At 40.7% G+C, this 15,841-nt stretch overlaps 1 protein-coding gene and 1 long non-coding RNA gene across 5 annotated transcripts in view; one reads left to right on the top strand and one right to left on the bottom strand.

Annotated features, from left to right (window-relative positions):
• Positions 1-15,841, top strand: part of sdk1a (sidekick cell adhesion molecule 1a) — a 601,048-nt gene that overhangs the window by 18,850 nt on the left and 566,357 nt on the right. The window lies entirely within an intron of this gene.
• The window catches only part of LOC125799257 (uncharacterized), a 46,174-nt gene that overhangs the window by 2,475 nt on the left and 27,858 nt on the right, over positions 1-15,841 (bottom strand). The window lies entirely within an intron of this gene.

Raw genomic sequence — 15,841 nt, 5'->3', positions numbered from 1 at the left:
GTTTTTCTGTTTAACCGAATCTTTTTTGTATTTTTTTGACTACTTTTTTGCTGCCTCGCCCTCGCTATCATTTGTTTTCTGTTGCCAGCCTATTTTTGTACTTAGGCTACCCCTTTTTGCCTTGCCCTCTGCCTTTTGGAAATGACTATGTATGCACTTTGGTATGTTGTTTATTATTGCTGCCGTTTTGATACTGGACCCTGCCTGTCTTTGACTACTCCTGTAAGCCTATCCCCTGTGTTAATAAGCTGTTTGATTGTCTGTCCCGTGGGACACACTCACTTATTGTATTCTTATTATAAAAAAATAAAGTAGTTCTACTAGGAAATTGGTAAAATAGGCTTTACAGCACATTTATATTTTAGAATAGCCAGTTTTTGTGGCTTTGTGTTTAGAGCTGTAGGTTAATAATCTCCACTAATAGGGAGGTGGACTCAATACCCAGGTTTACTGCAAGCATGTACCAAGCGAATTGAAGTGTAATAGATGACTTTATAGATAATTAATTGAACTAATAAAAAGAGTTATCCAAGATATCTCAATCCTCATGTGATTCTAAAAGTGTAAGGAACTTAAACTGACTTAAATATTATTTATGTAATCAATAGTAAGTTATTTTCTTATCCATTTAATTTATACTGTATTGGTCTAAACATAAAAAAAATATTTTTACTTTTGATGCCTTAGTTTTTACTACATGGACCAGAAGAGTCTGTGCATGTAAAATAAACATATATCGCATACATAATATATACACATTAAATTACTGATATTCCATTTCCATTTTCCTCATGTTTATTACACTAACTAAGCTCAGCAGAGGAGCTTTCATGCTCCACTTTAAAATGGGTCAGTTTAGGTGTTTTTTGTGCTTTTTTTGGAAATCAGCTAAATGTAATCAGCGAAATGTTAGCACTACTTTATTAATTAGTTACATTTAAACAGTAAAGCAGTGGTGCACAAATGGTTGCATGCCACTGTATACAGATGTGTATAATAGGGAAAACAACCTAACATATATATTTTTTTCTGAGTTCTTGAACCAGTGAGCATGATTATTTCTGCTCTTTTGAACTGCTGTTAGGCTGTGGCTTTTAGTTTTACAGGTCCTCTACACCAGTGTTTCTCAACCTTATGGTTCTGTAGAACCCCTCAGCCCTGTTTTCTCTGCTGCCAAAACACCATACCCACCTTATCAGCTAATGACCAAACCCTTCCTGAGCTGAACATAGTGAGTCAGGACTGGGAACCACTACAATGAGTCGTATCAGAGTTGGGAAGCGCTGCTCTGCAGATATCAGTGATCGCTGGGCAGATGAGAGAGGGCAGTGTTTTTGTTGAACGTGGACCCATCCTGAGTTCAGCGTGAGAACCAGTGTTTGGTTTCATGTGGCCGTGCTGGTTATCTGCTGGAGTTTCTGTGTTGACCGACAGGGCAGGAGGTCGGTGTGGAATCTGACGGGTGGGTGAAAGGAAACACCTGTTGAAGGCTTTCCACAGATGCGCAGCGGCGCTCGGGGACGAGGACTCGAAAAACGAAGCGCTGGCTTTTGCGGAGGAATCGCATTAAAAGCTGATTTAATTGCATGAATGGTGGAATTCCAGGGAGCTCTTATGGGCTCAGGCTTTCACATTCCTATTTGAAAAGAAAGGCCATAAATACTCGACACCCTGCCAAGTGCTCCGACTCCGGCGAGAGGAATAAATATTTTACACATTCAGCATATTCCTCCACTTCTGGATCAGTAGCACTGTAATCTTTACTCCCCTTCTTTAAAATATGACCCCGGGACTCTAGAAGCAATCTGTCATCTGTACCCAGCGAGATGACGACGTCATTTACATCTCCACGTTCCCTCTATGCAAACAGGCGCCGTGCCCAGAATCCCAACGTGCATAGATTTGCCATAGATTTGCACAAACGATCTGCGCCGGCACGAGCGAGCTCCAAACCACTCCGGCTCTCGGCTTTACAGTGCGATGTTATCAAAAGAGAGACGTTCCTTTGGGTGAAAGGAACGGTGCGGTGGGGTATAATAGCGAGAAACTGAACAGTCTTACGTGCTACAAAAAAAAAAGGGGGCTCGGATGCGCATTTCTCGAAGGCTCTGCTGCATTTTTCTGTCTGGCTCTCTTGAGGAAATTAGTACTTTGAACGAGTGCACTCCATTCTCTTTATCCTTTCGCGGTAATGGTCCCCTCCGTCGAGTGGGTATCCTTCTGATGCTCGAAAAAGACATCAATGTGGTACTCCAAAAATTGGCCTCGTTTCCTGCTCTCCAAAACTCCGTAGAACATCGGCAAAGTTCTGCCTTTTAAAAGAGCTGAGTTGTGAAGTCTTCAAGCAAAGTCTTGTCTTCTTTTTTCCCCCACGTTTTATCTTCTGTAGGTGGCTTTGATTCTTCTGCATCTGAGCTGAGATTCTGAGCAGTGGTGTGTGTGCACTGTGGTTGGTTGGGTTTTTTTGTTATCTGTGAGATGTAGAGCAATTCAGGTATTTGAGAAGAGAGAAGATATCAGGTAAATAGGGGCAGGATTCCCATGAATGCTGGAAAAAAACATGAAAAAAAGAAAGTTGGGCAGTTTTTTAGACATGGAAAGTGCATTGAAAATGTAAGAAAAAGTAAAGTGTCCCTAAAATGTGCACAAAACTGCCCTCTATTCTCTATCTATTTAAATGTTTCCCACTATTTACCTCAACCAAAGCTAGACTTAATCTAATTTGTACCCTAGCTGTAACTCTATATTTAACCATTGTGCAATTCCATAATCATAACTTAACTTACCCCTAACTGTAAATAACCTTTTCTTTATTCGTTCCATCCATTAATTCCATTTAGAAGCTTCACAATGAAGAAAAGTAGCTGTATCATTGTAGCTCTAGTGACACTGTTTTCTCAATTTTTCTTCAAAAACATGGCAAACAGATTCTCTGTGTTTGTTCGGCAACACAGCACTACCATTGGGCAGGAGCAATAAGTATAGAATATCTTCTTTCAAATGTTCAAATGTAAAATTCGTAGAGTGCACTTTTAGTCTTTAGTTAAAGCGATGCATAATGTCCAAACCATGGTGTGGCCCTTACCAAGACATCCGCATGTATGTTTATATGTATAGTGTAAGTGTCACGGTCTCGCTCTGTTCCCCTGTGTTTCTCCTGTAATTTTCCGTCACGTGTGTCTAATTTGTAACTCCGCCCCTCGTTACCTGTCTCCCCAGGTGTTCATTGTTTCATGTTTAGTATAAATAGTACCTGTTAGTCTACGTTTGCGGTCGGTCTTTGCACCTTCTAACGTTGTCTGTCTCGTCACGTCCTAGCTATAGTTTTGCCACGTTTCTAGTTCTTTGTTTAGTTTGTATTATTTGTTTATATCTCTTGTTTGTTTATATTCCTTGTTTTGTACATATTTACGTATTTATCCTTTGTATATATATCCCTAGCCCTGTTTTGTACTTATCTGTTTAGTTTAGCTCTTTGTTTGTTTTCCCTGTTTGTTTATGTATATATATTTATTCGTTATTCCCCTGTTTGTTTGTTTGTTTACTTATTATTCATTAAAGTCTGTCTTACCCGCTTTTACGTCCGCCTCCCGTCTGGTCCCGCGTTACAGTAAGGTTAAACAGTGTAAACTTTGTACTTGTTACATTGATTGTAAATGCAGTGTTGCACTATTAGAGCGATATGGACCAAAACATAAAAATTAACGTGAAAGCTAAGGCAAGGAATGGGATAATCACCCATAGATAGGGCTGCAACGATTAGTCGATATAATCGACAATGTTGATAATTTAAATTTGTCGACTACACATTTCAATGTCGACTAATCGTTAATATGTAACAGTACCGCAGTACACAAGTGATGGGCACAGAAGTGCAATGGGAGGTGGGTAAATGGTTCATTCCAAAAGTGCCCAAACACTACAGATTACATTTTAACCACTAAATATTAGGGGTGTGCCATATTGTATTGTACGCGATAATATCGCCAACATTTTTGAATATTATGAACGATATTATACCCTGAAATATCGTGCCATATCACCCACCCCTAATTATCACATCAGGGTACTACTTTTTAGCTGTTTTAAGCAAAAGACAAATTCACACATTTCTCATTTCCTATTAAATTTCTACTAGAGACAGATTATATCTGTCCAGTATCATAATTTTTACTTTAATCCTGGATATATGGAGATGTTTAACGTTCTGTTACAAATCTGCTAAAATTCTTGTATTTTTTAAATATCTTTATTTTTTCGTCATATCGCCAAGAGTATCGTTATCGTGAAAATACCATGAAATATCGTGATATTATTTTAGGGCCATATCGCCCACCTCTATTAAATATCAGTGCTTTCCACTTTTAAACACCGTATACACATTTAAATGCCTTTTAAATCTGATATTTAGCTGTTTCTATCGTAGGGATGGAGAACATGACAGAAATAATCGTTGACTAATCGACTAATCTGAAAAAAAGAATCATCAGATTAGTCGACTACCAAAATAATCATTAGTTGAAGCCCTAATCACCTATATGTTCTACCAGTTACGTCTTAATGATAATATCCTGAAAAAGACCTGGTAAATGATCTCTAGAATAACAGAGTGAGGGAAGCCTGATGGGACAGATAACAGATAAGTGTTGTGGTTGTGATCCAAAAACTCTGTGAAGAGCTTCTGTCTGAACAGAACTGTTTCAACAAGCCCATTAAAAAGTTAGATGCATTGTTGTAATAATTTTAATAGATTGCATAATAAGAGTTTCAGCAGCTGCTCTGGGGCCGTTCTGCTTCGGAAACGTTGGCTTTGAGCCACGGGAATGGGGGTTCTTTTTAGCAGCTTTGAGGGCTATGGAAAAACCATAATCATCAGTGAGTCCAAATATAGCAACTTGAGGTGGACCAGGCAGACGTCCTACCATAAAAGCCTTAAGTAGATCCAGAAATATGATGAAACAGATTAAACCAGTGAACTATAACCTAAGAAAGCAAACATCATTATTCTGCCAGCGATAAAGTGAAACGGTGTCAAACAATGGCAGAGTTAATCATCCCCTTAACACTGTAAACTCATGGCCCAGCTTTCCTTTACAGTTTGGAAGTGGAAGCAGATATTTTTGCCAGGCTTTGCTGCCAGCCTCACGTGGGCACAACGGCTGCAGCCACTGCAGTTGATGGCTGATGACTTGGGAAATGATCTCTCTCCTCATAAAAGTCATTTTGTAGTGCTTTGATTGGTGTCCAAACTGTACACTATTCAATATTTCACCTCTGTTCTCCTCTATTAACCTTATCCTAATGTAGACCTAACCTTTTTCACAATTCTTCTTCAAGTACATAGCAGATGGGCTCGAGCTGAGCGATATGCCCCCCCCCCAAAAAAAATCTTTGATTTAAAAAGAAAAACAGATTTTCGACTTTAATCTATTTTTTCCCCGTACTAAAAATCAAATTCCAGATGATAAAGAAGTGGTTAAAAACACGTTTTTATAGATTTTGTTTTCACTTAAATTTCCCCTTTGTGGTTAAAGTGCAACCAGAAACAAGCCTAAACAGCCTAAACAGTGAGAACATTTAGTAACTTTTAGAAAGCTTTCTCCAGCATAGTTTAGGGACGGGGGATGCGCACAGGAAGGAGGGGCTATGCTCACTCTGAACAAAGGTAGCCCACAGGGGAGCGTCAGTGGTGGAAATTAAAACTCAGAGAAAAACGATTTTCATAAAAACACATCATCCTTAACTGTAAATTCGATAAAATCGATAAAATCAACTAATCACCAAGCTCTAATATGTTATAAAAACAGCACCAACCATAGAGAGGAGATGTAGTGTGAGTTAGAGCTTGGCGATATGATTAAATAAAACTCATATCTCAACATATTTTAACAGTTATTGCGATGTCTGTTCCATACAGACCTATGATGGAAAAGATTAAACTGAATAAACTGAACTGAGTGGCTGCAGCCGTTGATGGCTGATGACTTGGGTAATGATCTCTCTGTTTTCATAAAATAAATCTCGCAGTGATGTGATTGGTGTCCAAAGCTTCACTCAATTCATTATTTTTCTCTATTCCTTTCTATTAACATTAACCTAATTTAACTCTTAACATGAAATCACTTTTTTTCTACATGAGTTTTTATCCATTAACTCCTTTTTGAACATTCCTTACCCGAGAAAATGTGTATGGATATACATACAGTGAGACTGTTTTCATAATTCTTCTTCAAGTACATGGCAGATGGGTTCTGTATTTATTTATTTTTAATTATTTGTAATTTTCTCATATTTTTCTACAAATTAAACTAAGCCAATTGTCCCACCCATTCAGCTGCTAGTCAGCTGTATATCCACAATGACAGGTAATGCCTTAACACAAGGAGGGTGAAGACTAGCGCATGCCTCCTCTTTTTGAATTGCTCCTGATTATCAGCAGCATTGCCGAGTAGATTTACAGCGTGTTCAGAGGAAAGCGCAGCGACTCGGTTCTGATACATCAGCTCACAGACGCAGCCTTGTGCTGATCAACATCACCCCAGGACTGATGAGGGGAAAGAGCACCTACTGTACCCACCCAGAGAGAGCAATTGTGCTCTCCCAGGGCTCCGGCAGCTGATGGCAAGCTGCATGACAGGGATTTAAATCAGCGATCTCCAGATAAAACAATAAAATGAAACAATGTCAAACAAAAACTCCTGGCAGATCTTTTCTCGCACAGTTTGGAAGTGGAAGCAGATATTTTGCCAGGCTTTGAACCCATGAAACGCTGCTCGCTGCCAGCCTCACGTGGGCACAGCGGCTGCAGCCACTGCAGTTGATGGCTGATGACTTGGGTAATGATCTCTCTCCTCATAAAAGTCATCTCGCAGCGCTCTGCTCGGTGGCGCTGTATGAAATGGGGGCCGAAGCGGAAGCGGTGTGTTTGGGGGGGTGGGGGTTAGGCAGGGAGGCCCGAGCGTGCCCAGCATCTGCAGCAGCCATTGGGCAGGGTTGCGGCAGGTGGCTGATTTGTGGCCGGCTCGCCAGGTCTAATGACCTGCCCTGAACTCCGTGACATCACTCTGCCATTTGGAGACTGCGAGCGACCACGCTTTCATTTAATCATTCAAATTTAAATGAGCTCTCGGGCGAGAGGCTGCCGCTGTAGGTGCTCGCGCTCTCCTGCACGCATTCACAAACACAGAATAATCAGAAAAACAGGCCGATGTTTACGTGTCTTTTGTTGACAGAGCCAGAGGTCTGGTTATTACGGCTGTTTTGCTGTACTTTTAAGCATAATTGTGCGACTCTGTTGTTGGGTAATTACGTAAATAATGACATTGGTATTAGTGTTGTGTTGGGTGGTGGTGTTGGGTGGTGGGTAGCAGTATTGTCTCCTCTGTGGTAGAATGGGGGAACTTATCATTCTACATATATACTATATATATATATACAGTAGCGTGAAAAAGTATTTGCCCCCTATAGAATTCCTTTTGTTTTTGCTTTTTTTGTCATACTGATATTTTTTAAATGATCAAATAATCTTTATAATCAGACACAGATAACAAAATACTTTTTAAATGATAATGTTTTTTATTAAAGGACAAAATGAGTCTTTCACATCTCTGTGGAGAAATTTTGTGCACAGTGGATCAACACCAGCAGATGACATGTCTCTCCAAACCATCACTGATTGGTGGAAACTTCACACTAGACCTCGAGCAGTTTGGACTGCGTGTCTCTCCACTCTTCCTTCAGATTTACTGATGGTCAGTGATGGTTTCTGCTGGTGTTGATCCACTGTGTTTTATGATCAAGTTCAAAGTCAGTGCAGTTTTGTTTTCCCGCAAAATCTTACGGCACTTCATACTTCTCTCTACTGATAACTTTTATGGAGATGAGGATTTCATTTTCCAGCAGGACTTGGCACACTGCCCACTCTACCAAAAATACCAATTAGTCTTATATAATATTCTAATTTTCTGAAACACTGACTGTTTTTTATTGGCTGTAAGCCATAATCATCAACAATAGAAGAAATAAATGCTTAAAATAGATCACTCTGTGTGTAATACATCTATATAATATATGAGTTTTACATTCTGAACTAAATTACTGAAATAAGATGCCTCATCTGGAGTTGTAGAGGATCTTAATGATGTTCTTTAATAACCCATCCCATCCAGCTCCAATATTCTAATGAAGTTCTAGCAGATTTTGCTATAGTACTGGAGTGATAATAGTGCATCCAGTAACATCCCACATATTTTTAATCAAGGATAAGTATGGTGACGCAGTTGACCATGGCATAGGATCTGTGTCTTTAAAGCAAGCTCTTAAGATGGCGGCATTATGTGGACAAGCATTGTCCTGTTGCAGTTGTGTTTCTGTAGAGAAGTACTGCCAATAGAATAAGACTCTCTGAAGCAGATCTACAGTACCTGAACTTATTGGCCTAATAATTATCCTAATAGTTAGCCTAATACACGTATTGGCCTGATAGTCCCCAAGAAGCATTGAGCTATGGAGCAATGGAACTGTGTTCTCTGAAGAGGTGGGGAATAAGGTGGGGAGGAGGTGGGTTATCATCATCATCATCATCCAACATCCTAGACTCACTTATGCTCTAGTCAGTGAATGCCATACAAGCCTCACAGCAATGCTCCAAAATCCAATACAGAAAAAATATATATTTAAAAGAAACAGTGAATAAGCAGGTGTCCCAGTACTTTTTTTTGTCCATATAGTATATATCAATATCTACAAATATCATTGTACATGCTTAAAGAAATGGTTCCATGTCTACTGTGTTGATAAATTCTGATAAACACTGTGTTCATAATTTGTCTTTTTGACCGAATTTAACTGCATGTCTCAAAGAGCCGAGAGTGAGAAATAATAAATATGAAATTCCAGCATGTTTTTGTTATTGCAGCTGTACCTGCGACATCCAAGGAATGCTTCAGATATCTCAAATGCTGCTCAGATTTCATGTTTTGTTCAAAATATCATATCAAACACTTCGCCCCCAAACGCAGCTCGTCTTTTCATTAAACAGACAGATGAATGCATGAGCTGGTATTTCAGAGACGGGTATTTTGCGTTGTGGAGCTTTAACGCCATTGATTGCGAAATGGCAGAGGGAGGTGAGGTATTGCTCGGTCAGCTGTTTTTTAATTCCAAGTCTCGTCCATATATTAGCGCCTATTGGCAGGGCTATGATGATCCGCTTAATCATGCCTATTGGAAGATGTAATTGCATTCTCTTACTGTGCAAAAATAGCGAATGGCTGCTCCTCTTCACGCCTCAGCGGCCGGGTAATGCGAGCTGTGTTTTTCGGTGTTGGCTGTCAGATCCATGTCATTAAAATGTTAACGTGGCTTAATAAACATTCCAGAGGTCCGGTTAATTGATGTTTCTATTAGTGCTTATGACCCTGAATAGACGTGTATGATCATATGAATTAGCTGGATTATTCCTTACATTTACTGAACATATCCTATCAGGTCACTTATCCATGTCCATGTGTTGGCTGTGTATTGGCAAAAACTGGGCGATACGAGTGAAATGTATCATTATACAGGGGTTTTAAATATTAGAAAAACTATCTTAATATGGAAAATACAATATTATTATCATAATATTTAAAGAAAATAAAAAAACATTTAGGCACCAAGAATAAAGCACCACAATCTAGGGGATTAAACACCACACTAAATAAACAACTACCACTAAATACTACCAGTCTTTACAGAAGTAAGATAAAAAAAAAAGAAATTGTTATCTCAATATGAGTTTCTATGAGTAAACACTAAGACAGAGCTGCAATAACATTGTAAACAACAGCTAATTAAAAATGCGCTACCCATGCACATCAACAGAAGGAGCTCCTGACAATGCAGACTGCAGATCACATGACGTAACAAGGCTGGAGGCAGAGCAAGGAGCTATTAGGTATCCTGGGAAAAATAAGCGTAACCCAGCCAACAACTAAAAAACCTTTCCGAAACGTAAACTAATTGTTTTATCACATCGATATCGGGATATCCAACAGTGTTTTTGCTGATTGTCGTATTTGTCCGTATCACACATCTCTAAAGTAATTTAAATAAATAAAAATCGATACAGTATTGACAAACATCGCAATAATATTGCGACACTTCAATATAACGATATGTTCTTACAGCCCTATCCATGTTTTTATATCACAGAGGCTGACTGGCTGTTCCCAGAGCCGAGTGGGCCGTGTTCTGTTATTTTTTGGGGGGGCTATAAGCTACAGGCGGAATATGATTGATCTGATTACTATAATTTAGTGCAATTCAAACAAAGCCACAGCGTATGTGCACTTTGTGTAGGAAACAACATGCGGTTCAGCGTGCATGCCGGAGTGCTTATTGTGATACATTATCAAACAAATGAAACAAGCAGCAGCAGCACTCTCGTTCCCTTTCCTCCAAGCCAATTTGACCAACGATATTTCAGCCCTTGTCTAAGAGAAGCAGCACTTTTCCCCGTACAAGCCATGTTGATTTTACAATCTTCAGCACAATGAAAGCAGCAATGACTAAACCTGGACAAAAAAGGCAGAAAAAAAAGCCTGATAGATGGGCTTCGCTTCAAGCAATCCGTCGAGCGGCAGAATTTCAGCGCCCGCATTTGAATAGAAAGAATAGAAATCAAACTGACATTTGCATCAAATATAGGCCTACCTGCGAAGAACGCCCGCCAGCCTTGGCGCTTTGTTTTCCGCAGCTCCGGCACAAGCGCCGGACGGACGTGCGGCTGATTGGAGTTGTGGTGTAATCAACAAAATGAAAATCCCGCTAATGACAGACATGCTAATGGCTAATACGCAGGGGAGGAAAAGTACACCGCGGCTAATATGTTTGCCACACATTTGCAGTGAGGTAAACGGCTTGGCGCGTGTGTTCCTCTAAAATTACAAGGTCAATTAAACGCAACAGACAAACTGATTATAGCTAAGTAATGTAATTAATGACAAATGGGCTGGCAGGCGATGTGCACTGGAGGAGGTGGAGGTGGATGCAGGTGCAGGGCTAGATTGGAACTGGCCTGGGAGAGCTGGATGGAGATATGTCCATTTTTGTGTCTCTAGCCTTAAATTTATGACCACCTCCATGTTTCTATATCCATTCTATATATTTTTTAGCTCGAATGATCATAAAGGAGCACTTTGTAGTTCTATAATTAGAGCGCAGCAGTGCTGCTGCAGTTTTTAAACACTGTGTTTAATCACTCACTGTTCTCCACTCTATTAGACACTCCTACCTGGTCGACCTTGTAGATAAAGTAAAGTCAGAGACTCTGAAGCTCTGAATCTGTTGCTGCACAGTTTGTGTTTGTAATCCTCTAGCTGCTCTGTGGTGGTCTCTCCTGTGGGGTCCCAATAATTTAAGAATAGTGTGAAAGGGGGTAATAACGTATGTAAATACATTGTCTTGGCCACTTTAGGTTTGTTCAGATGCTTAAAAGAGCCACTAAACCCTGAACCATATTTTTTTCCATTAATAGCTGAAATTCTATTAGTGTTCGTTTGAATAATAAAACATACCAGTCCTGAATAAAATTTTTAGGAACATTTTCTAACCTTTAAAAAACGCTTTTATTGTGGTCATTCTTCCTCAGCAGCATCCTCTCAGGTTCAACTGTGCTATAGGCGAGTATGCAGATCAATCAGTCAATCAATAATACTGCCCCCCCCCCCCCTGCTGACATCCAACCATCTGCTTCTCTCCCTCAGCTCTCTCTCGTGCACCACCTCTAAACCCATACATCACCCAGTGACCTTCAGAAACTACCCAACCCATTTTTTTAGCCTTTTTTCAAATTTGAGCTGAAGGTGGGATTAGTGCCCCTTTAATGTACAAATACTCTTGTTCAAAAGCTGTATGCAATTCCACTATTCTTCTTTTAGAATTGTAACGATTTGAATTCAGTCAATTTGTTGATATTTTCATATTTTAATAGAACGATCCAATAGAGCTGGATGGAAACCTCTGTTTGGAGAGAACTGGAGCTGTGTAGACCCTAAAACATTGCTGAACTTCACTGCCTGATGCTCTCTCTCTCTCTCTCGTTCTCTCACGCTCTCTTTCGCATGCTTTCTTATGCTATAAAGATTGGGCGGGTGTGCCTCGCTAGAATGATGAGGCCAAAGGAAAGCCATTCCCCCATTATGCAGCCTTAATGGTATCGTTGTTGACAGGAGCAATGCATCTTAGGGCGACGAGATTGTGTTTGCTTGCTCCTTCAGGTGCTCCATGGTTCACTGCTGCCCTCAGTCTACATCTGGCGCAACTGACTGTATGTGTGTGTGTGGCTCGTTTCTTTTTTTTTTTATTATTATTTATTTATTATTTTGTGGCACATGTGGGTTGATTTAACCTGTAGTTCAGTTGATGGAGCTGGTGTAGCCCTGTGAAAGACAGGAGTGTATTCTGATGCTTTACTGAGGTGTGGAGGAGAAGGCCTTGAGCTTAATGGCTCCAGCTGTAGCGTACCGTACCGTAGCGTACAGTAGTGCTGTGTGTGAATTCACCAAGAGAACATAATTAGAAAGGAACGGTTCTGCGGCTGCTTTGATTCCGACTCTTTTGATGAGGCACAACTGAGAACTGAGCTAACGGGAACAAGCTGGAGCTGTTTCTCGAGACTGTCGTGGCCACTGTCTCAAGTGAATCAGTGCTGTTTTTTTGTTTCTCTTTTATTTTTACAGTACCAGAGCACGGAGGTGGCTTGGCATCCCCACGTGATTGAGGATTGAAGGGTTTATCGTTGACAGCCAGCCCTTATGTCAAGGTTTAATTGAGGAGCATCGTCGCTCCAGAGCCGCCGCCTTGTCAGCTCCGATAGCAGAGCTCGAGCGATGAGCAATAAGCAGGCGGATCTTGTTTCACACCCACACTTAAACAAATATTTGTGGTCTAAAAAAGTAATGCGGCGCAGATAGAAACCCTCCTCTCGCTGCCATTCCAAAGTACTGTGTGCTTTTTTTTTTCTCAGCAGTCAGAAGCTGAGCTTTAATGCAGGTCATCTGCGCTGGCTCGTCCGTGAAGCAGCACAAATGACAAAGGTCATCCTCTAATATTGACAAGAGAATGTGACTTCGGTCTCGGTGGAGCGCTCCAGACTATTCCTCCAATAGACCATTATCTCATTTCCGTGTTCGTTAATGTTAAAACATAAAAAAGCAGCATTAAACAGTTCCTGGTCAGGTAATACAATGGCAATGGTTTCTCAATTTGCATTCTGGTGTGTTCTTGCCTGACATCATCTTCCACTGCCTGAGTTGCATTTCAGTCTTCAAGGACACATTTACGCATTTACCAAGTTCCTGCTAAGCTCTGAAATCAGAGGAAGCTAAGATTGGTCACTTATTGATGAACACAAACAGAAATAACCAGCTTCCGTTGTGAATTATGTGCAAAAGACGTAAAAGATGGCAAAATAGCAATAGACTCTGTTCAGATCCTTCTGTTTGATAATGTTACTATTTACGGTGCACATTTAATACCTGCCTTGTTTGGTTCAGACTTTCAGACTTTTCAGTTTGTTCCCAACCAAAGAAAACACGGCTCAGACCAAAGCACCAAAATTTGTTACAATCAAAAGAGATGGTCTTGGTCTGGATCTGCTACACCACTTCTTTTGAAGGTTTTAGCTTTTGGTCCAATTACAGGAAGCTGAGACAGGCTCCATTCGCTCCTCAAAAACAGTGTGAAAAATCGTCGGCTGATGTATGGCAGCATTGACTGAGACTCTGCATTGGGCATGCAGAATTAGGCAGAATGTTGTTTAGGCACATGTCACCCCACTGCTCATTGAGCTCCATTGGCTACCAGTTGCTGCTCGTATCAAATTCAAAGCTCTAACAATCGCCTACAAGGTGATGACAGAACAGCTCCTTCCTACCTGCACTGATCACTCCTGAAGGCTTACGCTACCTCCCGGCCGCTGCGCTCCTCCAATGAACGTCACCTAGCTTTACCAAACACTCACACAAAGCAATCCAGACTGTTCTCATACAGAGTTCCCCAATGGTGGAACAAACTACCTTCCACTACCAGATCAGGAGAATCTCTCGCTATCTTTAATAAACTCCTGAAGACTGAGCTCTTCAAAGAGCACTTACTCTCCTAACACCTCTAACAAACTACCTTCTACTACCAGATCAGGAGAATCTCTCACTATCTTTAATAAACTCCTGAAGACAGAGCTCTTGAAAGAGCACTTACTCTCCTGACACCTCTAACTAACTACCTTCCACTACCAGATCAGGAGAATCTCTCACTATCTTTAATAAACTCCTGAAGACAGAGCTCTTGAAAGAGCACTTACTCTCATAACACCTCTAACTAACCAACCTAACTACTTCTAACCTCATTTCCTTCTTCCCCTCCTTCACTCCTCTATCCCGTTATTTCCCTTCAACCTCCTTTATGCCCTATATAAAGATGTTTTTACGTTAATTAGGGCCCGAGCACCGAAGGCGCAGGCGAAGCCTGCACCGGAGGTGCAAAGCCCTATTGTTTTTGGTCCGTTTATTAGGGCCCGAGCACCGAAGGCGCAGGCGAAGCCTGCACCGGAGGTGCAAAGCCCTATTGTTTTTGGTCCGTTTATTAGGGCCCGAGCACCGAAGGCGCAGGCGAAGCCTGCACCGGAGGTGCAAAGCCCTATTGTTTTTGGTCCGTTTATTATTATTATTATTATTATTATTATTATTAGGGCCCGAGCACCGAAGGTGCAGGCGAAGCCTGCACCGGAGGTGCAAAGCCCTATTGTTTTTGGTCCGTTTATTATTATTATTATTATTATTATTATTATTATTCTGCCTCTTTGCGTCCATTTTTGAGGCATTTCCGATACTCGAAAACTCACACATTTTGGCACAGACCTCAAGCTCGGCGAAAATTTTAAATTTCCATAGAGGCTGGACTTTGGCGTTGTTCAGGAGCTCTATAGCGCCCCCAAACGTCGGCAGTGGCCGGGATGAAGTTTGTCCAACGTGCACCAACTTTGATACGCTCATTGACCTCCTCATAAACAACAAGAATCACTAGGTTTTATTTGACTCCGCCCAACAGGAAGTCGGCCATTTTGACAGGAAGTTGCAAAATAAAAAGTTTCCCGCTGGGTTTCGGAGGGGTTAGGATGTTTGAAAACTCCTAAAATTTTACAGAGCTATTTGGCTTAGGCCATACTTTGACCGTAAGTTGGAATTTCGTAAATTCGTCTTTCAACAGCTCTCTAGCGCCACCTATTTTATATCATATTTATGAAAAGCTCTCAGCCTCTTGATAATTGGCAGATTCAATAAGTCATTGAAATGATTTAGGAATATTTTGTCGTTTTTCTCATGTGTAGCTAGAGGACTCTACAGCGCCCCCTATTTAGTTTAGGCCATTAAATTAGCTGTAGCTGTCTCAAAATTTCTCCAATATTCTCGATTTTTGGCAACAACATAGAAACTATCATCCCGCACATATTACCCTTCGGCTTGTACTAGCTCCGCCCAACAGGAAGTCGGCCATTTTGAAATTTGTGGAATTTTTACACATTTTTCACGAACTCATTCAAACTCCTCCTAGAGTCTTTGTCATATTACCTCTAAATTTGGTGTGGATAGGCTCCAGACATACATGGTGATAAATTGCGAAGGAATAGTCGATAGCTGAAACGATGACGTAATGGTGGACAATTAATTTAATGGAGACGCAACACTAAACAAAAGTGAAACCATGACACGGTCAGAACACAGATGATTGAAAATTCATGAAACTTGGCAAAAACACAAGAGACATCATGAGACACGTTTTTAGTATTGGTAAGACTGAC

The sequence above is a fragment of the Astyanax mexicanus genome, chromosome 3, assembly GCF_023375975.1.
Source record: "Astyanax mexicanus isolate ESR-SI-001 chromosome 3, AstMex3_surface, whole genome shotgun sequence".
Taxonomy (NCBI): domain Eukaryota; kingdom Metazoa; phylum Chordata; class Actinopteri; order Characiformes; family Acestrorhamphidae; genus Astyanax; species Astyanax mexicanus.
This window is presented reverse-complemented; position numbering and strand designations above follow the sequence as displayed.